An 18,227-nucleotide genomic window follows, 5' to 3' on the forward strand; every position below is an offset into this window, starting at 1 on the left:
GAAAACTGTTAAAAGAAATGACATTTCTAGAAGGAAGTAATCAAATAAAAATAACCCCATGTGTAAAACTGAAAATATGTATAATTAAAAGACAGTTATTTTGGGCAGTTGATTCATGATTTTTGAGCCTTCAAGTTAATTGAGATAGTATTCCCAATAGCCATAGTAAAATATAAAGCATGTATAATTGCAAGATACAGTCTTAAATTTCTATTTACTGTCCTGGCCTCTTGGGATTTTTTTTGGTTTTGTAATTTATTTTATTTTATTTTATTTTTATTTTTATTTTGGTTAATTGCATGAAAAAAGACCTGGAATCCTTTCTTTTTTTTAAAAAAAAAAAAAAAAAAGAAAAAGCAGCTGAGTATCCCAGTACTATTGGTTTTCAAAGTATGTTAGACATCTGTCATTAGAACATTATAAAACTATTACCAGAAAACTTCTTAAGTTTTCATTCTTTCACAATTATTAACATTTTATGGATGAGTAAAATTAGTGTGGCAAGTGATAATAACCACTGATACTGCAGAACGCCATGTTGTCATGCTTCTGATCATCCTTAAGGACACTAGCTGCCCTAACCGCAAAAAGGTCTTTGCTTTAGAATTCTGGTAATCTGTGATTTTAATTTTGGCTCTGTCTCCATGTTCTGTCTTTCAATTAAAGTGTATGGTTCGGTGAATCATGCTTCAGAATGTCGACCATTGATGCATCTTCATTCCATTTTTGACAAGGTGAAACAACATTTAAAAATATAATATTTTGATAATTCTGAATGCTCTGGCATGTTCATGCTTTGACTTTTAGATATACTTACAAAAAAGAAGTTTTATCAGTGTCTTTGTAGGCTTATGCAGCCAGAAGGGGTCTTAGAACCAAGTTAAGAGTAAAGAAAAATCAGAGCAAACAGATTTTTTTTATTATTTTCTATTTCTTTATATATTTGGTTTTTTACATTTATACTTATTTATTTATATTTATAATTTTTATATATATTACATTATATTTTATTAATTTTTTAATCTGGCACAACTGAAATTAAACAAAAATTAAACTTTTTTTGACACCCAAGTGGATGATTGTTTCCATTCAAATCCATTTTGTGTTTTTAGAAAATCTCTGCTCTTCTCATTGGCATCTTCAAAATGTGAAGCTAAACATGCTGAGAGGGGAAGTAAATTTGTATCCTACACACAGGACTAAATAGGCTATTTTGTCACAGGTACATGGTTTGCCACAACTGGAGTCATACAGAGATCCTGCCTGTTATAGCATTTATAGTGCCATGTAATGAAGATGACTGAAGCTGCCGAGGCAGGTACCTGGGCAGGCTGGATGAAATGCAAAGCAGCCCAGTGCAGGACAGCCAGGGAGGAACCGACTGCAGTGGCATCATTAGCCTGAAACTGATAGCAGTTCCAGAAAGCAGTTATGTCACTTCCAAAGTGAATAAATTAAAACAGAATTAAGTACTGTTTAAGTAGAGAAAGAAAGTTTATGGGTGGATGTGAGGTATTTCACTATGGAAGAACAGTTCGTACGGAGACAGTGGCAGTGTATGGCGCTCTATTAATGTCATTATCTATTACCCGGTTCCTGGTGAAACTTAATCTTACCATCACTTTTCATTTTCACAGAGCCTCTTTTCTTACTTTGTAAAAAACCACTCCATTCTCACTTCAGGGTAGGAACAACAGAGCATTAAAAATCATTTGGGATAATTTAAATGTATTTAGCAGATATTTTGTCTTCACAAAGATACTAGTAGTGAATTTATTCTATAGTTTCAAGGATCTTGATCTTCCACCTTTACTCATTGAAGACATGCAAGTAAACTGGAAGAACATGACTTTTGGAAATAATGAATAAACCATTTGTCACTACAGAAGTACCAGTAGATAGCAGTCATGGGTAAATGATTGCTAATAAGCGTGGTACCCAACTGTACTAAAGTAAGAATATTATACAATTAGTCCACAGCAACACTCTAAAAGACTTCTTATTCCCCTTTCCACAGTGACTTAACTGTTCCACAAACATTCAAAGAGTATAAAGAGATTAGAAGTAATAAAAACTCACCTCTTGCTTGTACCTGCCAGAACAAACAGCAATAAACAATCAATATTATCTATCCTGTGTTTAGTTTACCCTGAAATTTAGAGTTTCATCTTTATTTGTTAGAAAGTTCAAAGAAATGGTAAGTCTTCTGAGCATTCCAAGCTCAATCTTTAATTAACAGGTCACATTTATGGGTATTAATTGAGCACTTAACAAAATAAATACTGCCATCCATTTAGACAATTAAATTGCATTCAGTTTTCCTTCTGTATTTTGAACTTTTACATTTTAACTACACTTTACACTTCTTCACAGGATTTTAATCACTTGTGTTGCACATCTTATTGTGTTACAGGAATCTGTTTTCCTGTGTGTGGGAGATGAGAAAAGACAATTAGAAAATTCCATGGAAGTTGTATATGGTTCAGCAGGTAATGAATGATGTACACCCAAAAGGAAGAGCAGAGTGCTGCAGTGTATGAATGTTCAGAGCAAACTTTAGCCAAGGCAGAGCACTTGGATGGGAAGAACATATACATTATCTCTATAATCATTATTCTTATGTATTTCACATGAATTGGTTGCTGAAAGATCAGAGGATGACTTCTAAGCCTTCATTTTAGCACTTTACCGCCCCCAGCTTTTTTTGGGAAAACATAAATTGTGGACACTTCTCCTAAGGCAAAGCCAGATCAGCTGAAACTGAGTCAGTCAGTTTTTCCCTGAGTATGTGGGAGCGAATAGGGAAGGCACCCAGAAATCTGAGAAATATTGTAGCAACTTAATTTTAATTATCTTAAATAAAAAACAAGAGGGAAAAAAACCTCTCAAGTTTTTAGTGATAATCACACGTTGCGGTTTAACCCCAGCTGACAACTAAGTACCTTGTTCACTCCCCCACCCCCCCTGGTGGGATGGGGAGGAAAATCAGAAAAAAAGGTAAAATTAATGGGCTGATATAAGAAAAAAATAATAATTGAGATGAAATATAATAATTAATAATAATAATAATAATAATAATAGAAAAGTAGTAACATAGTATAATAATAAAAAAATAACTGTAATGAAAAGGGAGACAACAAAAACAGAGAAAGAAATAAAACTCAAGAAAACCAAATTATGCAGAACACAATTGCTCACCACCTGTTAGCTGCAGCCCGTCCCCGGGCAGCAATCAGCAGACCCCAGCCAACTCCCCTCAGTTTATATACTGAGAATGACATTCTATGGTATGGAATATCCCTTTGGCTAGTTCAGGTCAGCTGTCCCAGATCTGCTCCCTCCCAGCTTCTTGTGCACCTGCTCACTGGCAGAGTGTGGGAAGCTTGAAAAGTCCTTGATTTAGAGTAAGCATCACGTAGCAACAACTAAAACATCAGTGTGTTATCAACATTATTCTCATACTAAATCCAAAACACAGTGCTGTATCAACTGCTAGGAAGAAAATCATGCCAGTTGAAACCAGAACAAGATACATTTGTACTTATTGACTACCATAATTAGAAGTGCTTTATAATCTATAAAGGAGACATAAGGAAGAAAATTAGCAATTGTTTCAGTGTTCTTATGGAATGAAAACCCGATGCCCTTGCTGAGAAAGAAACCCAGCTGTGTTGTTTTATGAATTCTGGGTTGGGAAACTTTGATAATTCTTTTTCATGCTGTATTGATTTTTTTCTAAATGTCACCCCAGTTTAGAGAATCACTTGTTTGAAAGGAAATGCAAGTGCAAAGCTTGTGTCAGGAAGTGTATCTTTTCCACATAAATGGAAATCTGAATTTAGAATTTTTTTTATACCGTTAGTACACTTGCCAAAAGGAAAGCATTTAAGCAGAGTAGAATCCCCTCAACTCTTATAGTTATTTTTTTTTAAATTATCACACTTTCTCAGTCATGCCTTCTTTCATACTGAGTCAGAAAGCAACCAGCACTTTAAAGGGAAGTCCACAATTAATGACATTTGTTTTCAGGAGACCTACCTTACTTTACAGTTTTGTCTAGCTGCTTTACAGATGCCTGTCTCCCAGACATGGTTTGGTCTGTCCTAAGCTCTCTGGACACTAATGCACACTTAGAATCAATCTCACTCGGGAAGCTCTGCATCCTTTTCTTGCCTTTGCTTCATATAAGCTAGAGTTTATATGCTTCTTCAATAAAAATCCTCTTCCCAAGCCATATGTATATACTATTGTCATGGACAATATTAAATTCAAGATAAAGCAGAGTGAGTTGTGAAGGGGGAGGTTAACGTTCAGTTGGCTGTCTTGTAATTGGAGTACAAAAACCTGGGATAGATCTATAAGCTTTTCATGAGATATTTCTCCCTAGTGGCATATAAATTATGCAGAGAAGGGTGACTTTCTACCTTTCTTGAAGCAACAGTATTGCCCCATATAGAAGAGAATTAACAATAATCATAGATTTCTCTTTCTAATTTCATGAGTACATAGAAGAACTGTCATGGGAAAATTCCTGAACTTTTAAAAATAATATAAAAGAAATCTTCAGATACTACAGTGCTTTCTAATTTGAGGACCATGCATGTAAAGGTTAAGAACTTTGATTTAAGTAGTGTTTTGGCTCTAGCCCTTAGGGAAATGTATGACAGGAGAGACTGGAACACAGCTTTCCTGAATTGTAAGTTAATACTATAACCCACTGCATCATCTTTCTAATTTTCACTATGTGTGATTAAGAACTTATTTTTTTAACATGCCCGCATACCTGTTAAACCATGTGTACGTCTGATGTTGGGTAGTTTTGTCAGTGAGAACTTATGTTAATGAGAACACAAGTTCTTTAGATTGATGCAGCTTTTTAAAGATCATAGTTTCAAAGTATCTAAAAAGCATTAAAATTCTTGTCTTGAGAACCTTTTTAGCTGGGCTCTCAGTGGCTGAGAAATTATGTCATAGAATTTTACTGGATACCTTAAGATTCTAATTTTATCTATCATCTATTGTCTTTACATTTAAATCTACGTTGAAAACACTTAGCTCTAGATTATGGCTTGGTTAGTGATCTTGATCAGAGTGGGAACCTTCTCATATATGATAATCTTTGCAATTGCTCCTCAGTCTAACACCTCATTGTGACGTGCTGTTATGAAGGCTTATTAAAACATGGGTTAAAGTCTGAATAAATGAAATTAATCAATTATAAAACTATTTAAATCAGTATGACTAACAATCCCACTGTACAATGTGTGATATTTGCATATAAGCACATGCCACACACAGGACACTTTGGCACATTCTGGCATACATACTCATGTATACAGATATACATGTAAACTTAATCACATTACACTGTTGCAGTTAAAGATCATAACTAAGTTTTGTGATAAAAATAATATCCTTATTTCTTTTGTCTACCATTCTTGATAAACAGATATAGATTGAAAGACACCTAGGAATATAATTCTTAAGCATCACTCTATTTTTTTTCTGCCAATTTGTTGATGTCTTGGTATGTTTATTATCTCCGTTAATAAGAACTCATGACATTTTATACTAGGAAATGCAGCTTACCAGACAACTTACCAACACACTTTCAAAGTATTCCTTCACTGCATTTCTGCAGACACGTTTTGAATTTATAGAATACTTGAGCTATGAGCCAAGAACTTAATCTGAGGGATACTTACTGATACTGTTTATTCCAGAGTGCTTTAAGCACTCATTTAAAATACTGTTTGTTCTAGAGTGCTTTAAGCACTCATTTAAAATCATAATTGAAGTGATTCATGACAATTTTAGTTTGGAAGAATTTGAGACATTTTTCTCTCAGGTGTTTTATGACATTTCTTATTAGCATTTTGGGTCTAAGATACAATATACAAAGATTTTCTCAGGAAAGAGTAAGTCTCAAACCTGCAATACAAAGCACTTGAGTAATAATCCAAAATGGAATGAATCAAACATACTAAACTATTTATAGGGAACAAGGCAAGAAAAATCCAGACCTCAAAAAAGTAGATTTAGAAGAAAGCATGTTTCTGCAATGGGAAGAAAGGAAGGGGGGGGGGGGGGGGGAAGTAGTTACCACGGGGAAGTAGTTACCACTTTAACAACTTACCCAGCCCCCAGTTGAATCTCCATAATGCCCTTCTATCACTGAAATGTTATATGGCACTTGAGATCAAAGCATGACACCTTATTTCCAATTTTGGAAGAAGAAAGCTGATTGGAGCTGGATGTACCTGAGTAAATCCTCACATGCAGGCTGTGATAGATCCTTTAACCTCAGAAATCAATTACCACCATCTGGCCCCATCTGACCAGGAAAAGTACCAAAAAATATCCATGAACAGTGTATGTCTACACCTCACCAGCATTCTTGGACCTATTTTGAAACTGACCTTGTAACACCCTTGCAAACAATGCTTCCACTTTCTACCAGTGAAGGAAAGTTTTGTGTGTATTAAGTATAGAGGCACATAGGCATCCCATTATCCTGCCCCATACCTGACCTGCTCTTGGTGCAGGTAAAGCACTTTTGATACTTCTTCTGGGATGTATAACTAGCTTTATATTGCAAAGAATGATGAGAGATTTGTAAATCAATAATAAAAGTAGAGGTAACTTTCTGAAAATTCAAACCTGGCAATTAGTCTCAGGGAGTCATTATTTTAGCATTCTAGCACTATTTCTCAGTCTTATCTATGCACCCTATATATCACATTGTAGCATAACATATAATCTGGAATGCTAATATAAATTACCCCATTTTCTTTTACTGTTCTGCAAACGGTTTCTAAAACTTTACTTATAGTTTGTCATCAATTACAAGGAATATGTGAATTGGCTCACATTCCAGCAAATGTGTAGGTTTTGTGCTTTAATAATTTACAAATCCTCCTTTTCCTCAGCTGGATGTGGTCATGCTGCTTTAAGGGAGGATCAATCTATTTTCCATATTGAAAATCAGAAAAAGGAAACAACTCCAAGGCACCAAGGACACTTCTCATATGGAAGGACATTTTAGGCATTTTATATTTATTTATTATTATGAAAGACATTATTAACTAAAATGAAAAGCAGAATGACCCAGAAGTATTTCTTTAGGGCAGCAGGCATCTATCCTCCCTTCCTGAGGAGAATATTCTTGATCTAATATTTCATTTTGGACTAAACATCATGATCATAATCAAAATGGAGAGTGAAAATACTGCTTGAGGATACACCAGGAAAGGTCTCTGCTGGAGACCCTTTCATGAGCCTTGAGGAGCAGACTTGGAAATGAGTGTTGGTGTCCAACAGCCTCATGTATTATTTCATCACAAATGCTCATAAATTAGAATATTAATGCTATCATGAGACTATGTAAACTGCCTACAAAATTTCTCCAATCTGTGCAACCATTACAGAAATTTCTGAAGATATACCTCTGTGCTAGTTTTGGCTGGGATAAAGTAACTATTATGTGTGATGGAGCCCTGCTTTCCTGAAGATGGCTGAACACCTGCCTGCCCATGGGAAGTGGTAAATGAATTTACTTATCTCAACCCATGAGTTTTCACACTTTTACTACTCTGATTCCCTCCACCATCCCACTGTGGGGGAGTGAGTGAGCAGCTATGTGGTGCTTAGCTGCCAGCTGGGGTTAAAACATGACAGTCCTTTTTGGCACCCAATGTGAGGCTCAAAAGGTTCAAGATAACGATAAATTTGATTAGAATGTGCTAGATCAAATTTATAGCTGTTTATTGCTGGTTAGCTATTAATTGGCAGACTCCTGTTCTTGACATGGGGCTTGCTTGCTTTACTGTAAATTAAAATCTCATTAGTAGCCGATTCTTGCTTTTGCTGCTTGCTGTGCTGCTTATCATCTCACTGTGCTGTGCCTGGAAACATTGTGATAACATCAACGGTGATGTGCTGGGGCTGGGAGGTGGCCAGGGCATGGCTGATATTTCTGGGCTGCTGTACTGGACAGGCTGGAACTCCAGTGTGAACTCCAGTTCAAAGAACTGTGACCTGTGGGTGAGCTCACATGGGAGCAGGACACCCAGAAGCATCTGTGGCCATGGAAAAACCCATGCCAGTGCAGGTACATCTGGAAACGTCTGTGGCTGTGGTTATGTCTGTACTGCAGCAGGTGTACCTCTGAAAGGATTGTGGCCCATAGAGAAGTCCATGCTGGAGAAGGTATGGATAAGCCACCACAGAACAGGTACACCCTTGCAGGGAGTGCAGCCATAGGTAAGGCCCTGTTGGAGCAGGTTTACTTCTGAAGGGACTGTTAGTGTGGGTAAGGCCACATTGGAGCAGATACATCTCAAAAGGCATTGTGGCCCATGGAGAAGTGTACATTGCAGCAGGTGCCCCTCAAAGCAACTGTGGCTGTGGCTAAGTCTATGCTGCAGCCGGTATACCCCTGAAGAGACTGTGGTTCATAAATAAAGCTCCACTTGAATCAGGTATGCCCCTAAAGGACTGCAGTCTGTGGATAAATCCATTCTGGAGCTGGGGCAAGGAAGGAGTTCATTGCAATGTTAATCATGACGGTCTGGTCCAAAGACACCAGGGGTAGAGACTGTAATGGAAATACCTTTAAACTGTTGTAACATGAGATTTGAATTACATGTTATGGGAATTACTATAGCAGGAATCCCTTGTGGCTAGCCAGGCTAGGAGCAAGTGGCAGAGTTCATTGCAATGTTAAAACCTATAACCTGGCCCAAAGGGACCAGGGGTGGAGATCGTAATGGCTATACCTTTAAATTGCTGTAACCCATTATTTAATTTGCATATTATAGGAATTACTGTAGCAGGAACAACTGAACCAATGGAGGATAAGCCTTACAGAGGTAGTTCATGTGCAGCAATGACCTGACCTGAGCTGGCTTTGGTGTCCAATAACCCAATGCAACACACCACCTCTCCTGTCCTGAGGGAGCACCATGACAGATGGAGCACAAAGTCATGGACTAAATTAACTCAGTGGACACTTTGTGGACATTCTACAGACATTTTACAGGGGTGGTCCATAGACTGGAGGAATGATATCTGTGTATTATAGCAAATAACGGGAAGGGGGCATGGGGTTGTTAATGAGGATTGTATTGAGTAGTGTGGGACCTGAGTGTGATGTAATTGGTATGGAATAAGGGGGGGGGGGGAGAATGTGCTGGTTTTGGCTGGGATACAGTTATGTTTCTTCATAGTAGCTAGTATGGGACTATGCTTTGGTTTTCTGCTGGAAACAGGGTTGATAATGTAGATTGTTTTTTCATTATTGCTGAGCAGTGCTCACACAGAGCCAAGGCCTTTTCTGCTTCTAGATGCCACTCCACCAACAAGCAGGCTTTGGGGACACAGGAAGCTAGGAGGGGACACAGCTGGGACAGCTGACCCCAACTGGCCAAAGGGATATTCCATACATATGGTGACATGCTCAGCATGTAAAGCTGGGGGAAGAAGAAGGGGACGGGGGATGGGGACGGGGATTGGGGGGGGACACGCATTTGGATTGATGCCATTTGTCTTCCCAAGTAACTGTTAAGCATGATGGATCCCTGTTTTTGTGGAGGTGGCTGCCAATGGGAAGTAGGGAATTAATCCCTTGTTTTGTTTTGCCTGCATGCACGGCTCTTGCTTTATTTATTAAACCATCTTTATATCAACCTATGAGTTTTCTCACTTTAAGTGTTCCAATTCTCTCCTTCATCCCACCATGGAGGAGTGAGCGAGTAGCTGTTTCATGCTTACTTGCCAGCTGAGGTCAAACCATAACAGCCTCCATTGACAGGGCAGAAGAATTCAGAGGATACAAAACCTCTTCCTTTTTATGGATACAGCACAATGTAACCATCTGTGTCTCATCCTGACATGGGGTCATGTAGCCAAGCTCTGCTCCCATATCTGGGAACCAAGGAGAATTTCTTGGTTCCACCCTGTAACTTAATGTTATTTTAAAGTAACTCCAGGTTGGAAAAGGAAATGTTTCCCAAACAGAAGATTATGTTAGCAAAACTTTAAATGATGCCTAAAGTATTCTTTCTCCTATTATTAGAGCAGTATTTCATTCCATCAAGATTAATGTACACATGGCTGCAGATGGTGCCAAGGCATGAGAAGAAAAGAGTAAAAGTTATAGCAATTTGGTCAGATGAAAACCAACAAGGATGTTTGCTGTAAGTTTTCCTTATCCAGTTTCCAAGAAACATTTATAAAGATGTTTAAAACAAGTAGTTGATAAAAAATGAAACTTTGTTTCATTTTAAATAGAGATTGAACCAGTTATTTTAATATTTCTCTATTAATAAGACACTGTTTTGTCAACTATACGAAACGGAAGTATTACAGACATGAGTGGTCTATATTTATAGGAGGAATTAACATCTGTCTCTTTGATATATATATTTCTACAATGTTCTCAATGTCACCTGCTGAACTTAAACCAGAATCTGGATACAGATATATCTGCTGTGTTCTCAGCAAGTGCTGAGGCTAAATATACTCCAATCAGTCCAAAATAACAGAAGCCTGTTCCATCTTTCCCTGGTTTTTCTTTGACAACATTTATTTCTGATCTGGCTTAGTATGCGCAGCTTCCTTCAAACTCACCCTTTCGTAACCATGTCACCAGATCAGATGACTCTTCTTTGAGCTCTGTTCCTTTCAGCATGCACAGTAATGAGTTGTTCCTTCAAACCAAATGGAGTTATATCCTTGTGAAATCCCTGTAATTATGATTAGAATCAGCTTCTAAACTGGAAACCCTTAGGGAACTTTTACACTCCACCACCACCACCACCCCCTCCACCCACCCCCCCCCTCCCCTCGCCCCCCCCCCCCCCCCCCCCGCACAGTCTGGCTTTTGGAAAAGCTGCTAGAGATCTGCCAGTCACCTCACATTCCTTTGTTTTCTCAGTATGGCACAATTTGCTACATAACTCCATTGAGGACTCCTGGATGTGTTAATGTCAAACTTTCTATGGCAAACAACAGATGTGTGGACAGCAAAACTTGTACCAAGTGCCTTGGTGACTTACTTGGCACAGTATGAAGCATGTAGTACAAATATTGCTGTTCAGTTAAGTCAACATGTGGCTAGTGTTTGAAGAGGTTGCAGAAGGATGAATTCAGATGTTGTATTCAGAAAAAGAAATATTTATCTGACTGCTCCTGGATCTACAGAGCCCTATCCTTCCTCCTCCAAAATAACATGGAACAGAGCTGTTTCATTTATACTTTCCTGTATTTTTATTTAAATGTGCCAGATGAAATGTTTTTAAACATATTTTAGAAAGTAAGCAGTGTTTTCAGCTGGAACTTATGAGCATTTTTTTCAAGATATCTTTTATTTTCCACCAGACTTAGAAGAGGTCAGAGTACAACCCATTTCCAATGTCATATTTGAAATAACATTTTGATCACTTTGCATTGGGTATATACATCTTTGCAGTGGACCACCTGATTCAAAAAAAGCAATACTTTTTTCTACCAGAAATTTGTTTCAGTGTTATAGTGTGCTTTCATAAATGTCCTATCATAAGCAAATTGTGAAAGGAAGCAGAGGTCAGTTGGAGTCAACTGTGTTCATCCTGCAAAGGCACAGAAAGAACATGTGGCCCATACAGGCTGCAGGGCACATCAGGAATGAACATCTCTTTCGTATTAAACCTACACAAGGACATCTCAGACTCTTATCAGCTGCAATCAGAGGTAGATCAAGAACTGTTGTGTACAGTTAAACTTAAAATGAATAGAGGTAGTAAAGAAAACAAACTATTCATACAGCCTGCTTCCTTGGTAACACATTCACCAGAAATTGGTCTTTCCTCAAGCAAATGAATCAGTATATAAACTTTTCCTTGCTGCTGGATGCTTGAAATATTAATTTTGACTTAATTTCATTTTAATCAGGACAAAAATTCTTGACTTCTACAAGCACGCTTGTCTGAATCAGTAATCCATAGAATCATGCTCTCCCAAAACGATCACTGCAGCGAATCTTGGCTAACAACAGGAATTTAGGCTAACAAAATAAATCTTTACACTGACAATATAATTATGCTATTTTCTGGCTGTTCAGGCTTGACATTCAGATTATTCCTAGACAGCAATTCTGGCCAAACCTAGTTTATGATTTTTTTCTCCCAGGAAACAATTTTGAGATCTATAATGCAAATATTAATGTTGGTATGAAATGTGAATGGAAGTAAGTATGTGTGAAAGAACATGAGAAACAATAAGGCAAGGGTTTTAAAGAATTACTAGAATTAACTACCAAGGACAAAATTGACAGCAATAAAATTGGTAAACATTGCAAATGTGTTGCTCATAACAGGATCAAAATGCAATAAGAAAGCCATATTATAGATAACTCATTAGCAGAAAATCCAGCCTGTGATGACAGGAAGTGGCACATATTTGATGTATACCAAAAGAAGGTGCACTCTAGTCATAAAAATACCTAGAACAAGGAAAAAATGTTAGTGGGCAACAGCCTTGCCTGGTGTTTATGACAGGTGAAGTAATCAAGATTCTGAGGCAAGAGATCAAAGAATAGTAACTGTTGACTCCTGAAAGGTAGGAATGATCTATACAAATAACAGTTCACCATTACCAGTCAAGAAGAACCCAGAGACACAGCTGTGCATAACAAAGACACATACCATGATGGGTCACACTCAAAGTACAGACTAGAGACATAGTATCTGTGACTAGCATTCTTTGTCCTCCATGTAAGATGCAATAATTGTGGCCTGACCACTTCCACATATATTGGTACTTGTGATTATTGGAGAATAAGCAACTGAAATCTAGAGAATACATATGAGTGACTGAAAACAGTATAGCTTAAAATAATTATCACTTTCCCTTTGTTTGGGATCTCACACTGAATTTTGTAATGTGGTCCCCTGCAGTAAGAGTGAACACAACATTCACTGCTTTAGAACATAACCATTTATTTTCCAATTCAGATTTACTTGAGTAACTTTTTTATGAAATAGATGGGTAGAACCGTTAAAGAAACAATTATCCTATGAATCAATTAAGCTTTCTTTCCTAACAATAAGGAGAGAAATAAGAAAGATTGCATCTATTCCTAAATATTTGAAACACCTACAGGGACAGGGGCTGGGGATTACCCAACCTGATTCACAGATCAGAACTTGGATCTGAACTCTGTTTTGTAGCATATGCATGCAGAGCTTCATAGCAGGCATTGCACTGAGTTTGGCTTCAGAGCAGGCTAAAAAACATTGGAAAACTGCTGATGTTGTTGACTTTAACCCTAACAGGGCTTTGCTTTCCCAGCTAAAGCCAACAGAACTTTTCTTTTTCTGCCTTGCAACCTGGGTCATGTCCTGGAATACTGTGAAAGAGGATGCGAGATAGCCACACAATTACTACCACAGAAAACAATCAATCAGATTCATGTGTGTCACTGTGAGTAGTGTTAATATACATTATAGCTCCTGATGCTCTACTTCTGAATTTGTTGATTCTTCTAACCACTGGTTTGGTGCTTTATGGAGATTCCTAGCTTTTTTCTTAATGCTTGGCTGGCCCTAGCCCTACCTCATTACTTTGCCCTATATACCTAGGAGAGTTAATAATCTCTCTACTGTTATTCTGATAAGGCATCTGCACTTTTTTTTTAGAACATTTAATTGCACCTTAGACATAGCATTGGTTCTGCTCTGACTGTTGCATTTCCATAATGGATCTTTACCATTCCTTTCATTAATTGAGTGTGTAAAAGGCTTTTGTCTCTTCTGTGCCAGGGCTATTGCCTCTGGGCTTACTTGAAAAATTATATCCAAATGCTAATTGAACTCAGCAATCCCTATTGCACCAGTGTTATGTGTCTCATCTTCAGAAGTCAGAACCTGTTGATACTGTTGACAACATCACAATATGTTTTCTAGGAATAAAGTGAAAAAAATTAGTTAACTGGTCCTTTAGTTGACCTGCTTTTTGGGTTTCTAGGCAGTTGATGCTGTATAGAAGTTCTCCTGCCTGTTTTGAGGGGTATATCTTTAAGAGGATTGCAAAAGTTGACAATATTTTTGATTCTATTATACCTTGGAGTTCTGAACTGAAATTACTTGCTTCTTGTTAGAATGCAGACACTGTTCTGAAAGATTAATTCTTGCACAGAATGTTCATCAAAGCTGTTACGGATTTTTTTTTTCAATAAATTGAATATGAGTAGAATACCTACAGTGTTGCTATCATTAACAATTTTCATTCTCATTAAATATTACATATAGTATGCCTAAATATAATATTTTAACCTGTGACTCATCAAAATAGATAATATAAACATATATGCGTATATAAATTGAGGCATCCATGTCTGCAGGTATATGTATGTGTGTACATTTGTGTCCAGTAGATATTTCTCTGTGCCTAGAAAATTTAAAAAATCAGTAAACTTATTTGGAATAATGATAATTATTTAGTAAAATATATTTTGGCATCTGTTTCTTAAATATTTATCTCCTGATGAAATTTGTGAATTATATGATGTTTAGCAGAAGGATAATAATATTGAGGACAAACAGGAACAGAATATAATTTGAACTATTTTTAAAGCATATACAGTTCATACAAAAATGCATTATAAAGACATTTGCACAGTTGCAAAAGAAATGTAAAAACAAAGAGAGATGGCTATTTTGATAGAATAACAGGCTACAGGAGGGAATACTCTGATGAGGACTAAGGTTTAACAAACTATGTCTCTACCTTCAGATTAGACTGCATGGAGGCTCCCAGGTCTGTTTCTGCTTACCTACAGCCTAAGTGGGATAACCTGTGGTATGCCCTTAGCAGGAGTCTGGGTGCCACCTATAAGTAGTCAAGTCTCAAGTCCATAACTAGAACCAGTTTCCACTCAGTATCTGCAATTAATATCTGGTATCAGCCTAACATGCTTTCTCAGAGGCTCTCTTCCCAAACTCTGGTGACAGGAGCAGATAACTCTCACCAGGGAAAGATACTACTTTCATGAATATTCATGTCTCCTAGCCTAGTTCCAAACATACACAGAATTATACTGGGTTTGTGACAATTTCAGCCCTGGTCGTTGTGAAAAACTGTGACTAACATTTTGCCCAGTGAGATACAGTGTGTGGGAGTCACTCTTTCTAATAAAAGCAAGATAGCAATGACAATTGAGATACAAGCAGAAACTGGCATTCCTGCAACTCAGAAAGGCAAAGGCCATTTTGGTTTTGGGAAAATGACAGTCAGATCACTCTGCTTAACCTTTGACGAGGCACATGGGCTTGCCACTGATTCTGAAAGGTTGGTCCCTGGGCAGTCATTCAGTCACTTTACAATTTACCTATGAATACATAAACTTAGTAGAAAGCAACTCATGGTTGCCCATTGCAGTATATGTGAAGTTCATGTTATCTCTGAATACAGCACTGGTGAAAACCATCTGGAAAAACTGGTTTTAGTTTTGCTGTCTCCCTTTTAAACACAAGATTGAATGCTTGGAAGTACCAAAGAGAAAAGGCAAAGATCTGAACTTAAGGTTGGAACAAATGCCTTACAAAGAAAAATGTTTAAAGCTAAAGATATTTAATCTATCCCAAATAGAGATAAAGAGATAAATCAATTACACTGTTTATAGAACATCATGAGTGGAAAATACCCTGCACTAGACTAGATGCCTTCCTGAAAATTACTCTTCAATCAAATAGTTTGGCTTGATGAGACAAGTAATACTAGATCAGATAGTCTTACAATTTGTCCTGGAATCAATATTTGCAACTTTGTGACTATAGCATCACACAGTCCTGAAAAACTCCCAAAATGAAACTTTTTAAATTTTAAAACTGTATTTGGTGGTAAATATTTTACTTCAACAGGATGTTATGCAACAAACCAATACAATGTATTAGAGCACAGGTGAAAAAAAATAATACTTGGGATCATAGAATCATTTTGGTTGGAAAAGACCTTTAAGATCATCAAGTCCAACCATTAATGCAGAACAGCCAAGTCCATCACTAAAACAAGTCCCTAAGCACAACATAAATGCGGTTTTTAATACATCCAGGGATGGTGATTCCAGCACCTCCCTGGGCAGCCTGTTCCAGTGCTTGAGCACTGAAAGTGAAGGATTTTTTCTTAATAATATCCAATCTAAACCTCCCCTGGTGCACTTTGAGGCCATTTCCTCTTGTCCTGTCACTTGTTACCTGGGAAAAGAGACTGACACCCATCTGTCTACAAACTCATTTCAGGTAGTTGTAGAGAATGATAAGGTCTCCCCTGAGCCTCCTTTAGAATAAACAATCCCAGGTGTCTCAGCTGCTCTTCATCAGACTTGTGCTCCAGACCCTTCACAAGTTTTGTTGCCCTTCTCTGGACAGGGTCCGGCACCTCTGCATCACTCTTGCAGTGAGGGGCCAAAGCTGAACACAGTATTTGAGGTGTGGCCTCACCAGTGCTGAGTGCAGGGGGTCAACCACTGTTGTCCTGCTGGCCACACTGTTTCAGATACAAGCCAGGGTGCTGTTGGCCTTCTTGGCCACCTGGGCACACTGCTGGCTCATGTTCAGCCGGCTGTCAGCCAGCACCCCCAGGGCCTTTCCCACCAGGCAGCTTTCCAGCCACTCTTCCCCAAGCCTGTAGAGTTGGAGGGGTTGTTGTGCCTTAGGTGCAGGACCTGGCACTTCTCCCTGTTGAACCTCATTTGAACTATTATGTAGTTAGACTAGGCAGACTAAGCTTATCTTCTATAATTAAAATAGTAAAATATGGTGAAATAGGATTTAAACTGAAAGATAAAGATGTTATAGTTGTAACTGGCCCAGAACTGTTAACTTAATTAGAACTACCCCAATTTAGATCCTCATTTTCTTTGATCTTCATTATACATTCATTTCAACTGTCAGCACTGCTCCAAGGATAAACAGAAATTCAATAAACAATTTAAAAATATTGCTTCTTTTTACTCAAATAAGTACTCTTTTTTACACTGTCACTGATTTAAAAACATTATGTTTCCTTTTCCTCTCTTCTGCCTTGTGTTAGTGAATTAGGTGAGGCAGTTGTGCATTTGAGCCTCAGCACTAAATTACAAATCGTTCATGGAGAGTGCTTCCCTATAAAGGAGAAAGTTGGGCTTCAGTGACTTACAATAGTCTAAAGAACTTTTAAACTTTGGCTATCCATGAGTGCAAGCTTCATTTTTCTTTTAAGAAAGAACATTTACTGAGAAATGAGAGTGAGGATTGTACCCATCTGAACAGATTTCTTCCCCATTCTTTGTGTAACATGGAACTATGTGTAACCAGTTTTGCATGGCCTGAAAAGGTTTTCACAGTGTGGAATTAAAAAACAGCCATGGAATATAGATTCACTGACCCTTCTGACTTGGAAATTTTTCTGTGTGGTGTTCTTTCATTTGATCTGAAACCTCCAAAGATTTTGTTACCTGACAAAGGAAGATTTTTTGCTGTAGGATAATCTGTCACTCTCTCAAAGAGAAAGATCATGTTCTGTGAAGTCACCGGGAGTTTTGCCTTTGGCTTCAGAGGATGAGGGCTCCACTGCTTCTTTGTTACCTGCCACTCATAGGACCATATCTGGAATTGCAGCAGGTAGCCAAACGCTCCATTCTGCAGGCCTGTGAACATTGTTCAAATCTAATGTTCGGTTCTGCTGGCTTCTGAACCTTGAGAAATTAGATATAGCTTAATTAACTGCTGGACTTCAGCACTGACGAAGATTGATTTCTGTGTGGAATTACAGTATGAGCACAGTGATTAGATATTAACTATTAAAACAGTAATCCTCTCTGCCTGCACTAAAATGAATACTACTGAGGAGGTGGGAAGAATATATGTATGCCTGAAAGGAGAGGGTAGGTGGGAGCCAGTGGCTAAAGAGTAAATCTGAGCAAGTCTAAACAATAGACAGAACCGTCTTTCCCATTGTTTCAAATGACTTGTACTACTACTTTGAGGTAGGATATTTTTCTTTTTGAGAGAAAATTTAAGGAAAACAAGAAAACACATTTTGAGTTCCACAGTAAGTATAAAAGTGCTCTCAGAGTTTCTCATAACATACTCTCATATAATCTCTGAGATTTAAAATTAAGGCCAGAAAAATTAGACTAGAAATGAGACACGTGTTTCCAACAAGGACATTTATTGAACATGGAAATACGTTGAACAGTAGTTCTTTGC

This window comes from Falco rusticolus, chromosome 3, assembly GCF_015220075.1.
Source record: "Falco rusticolus isolate bFalRus1 chromosome 3, bFalRus1.pri, whole genome shotgun sequence".
Taxonomy (NCBI): Eukaryota; Metazoa; Chordata; class Aves; order Falconiformes; family Falconidae; genus Falco; species Falco rusticolus.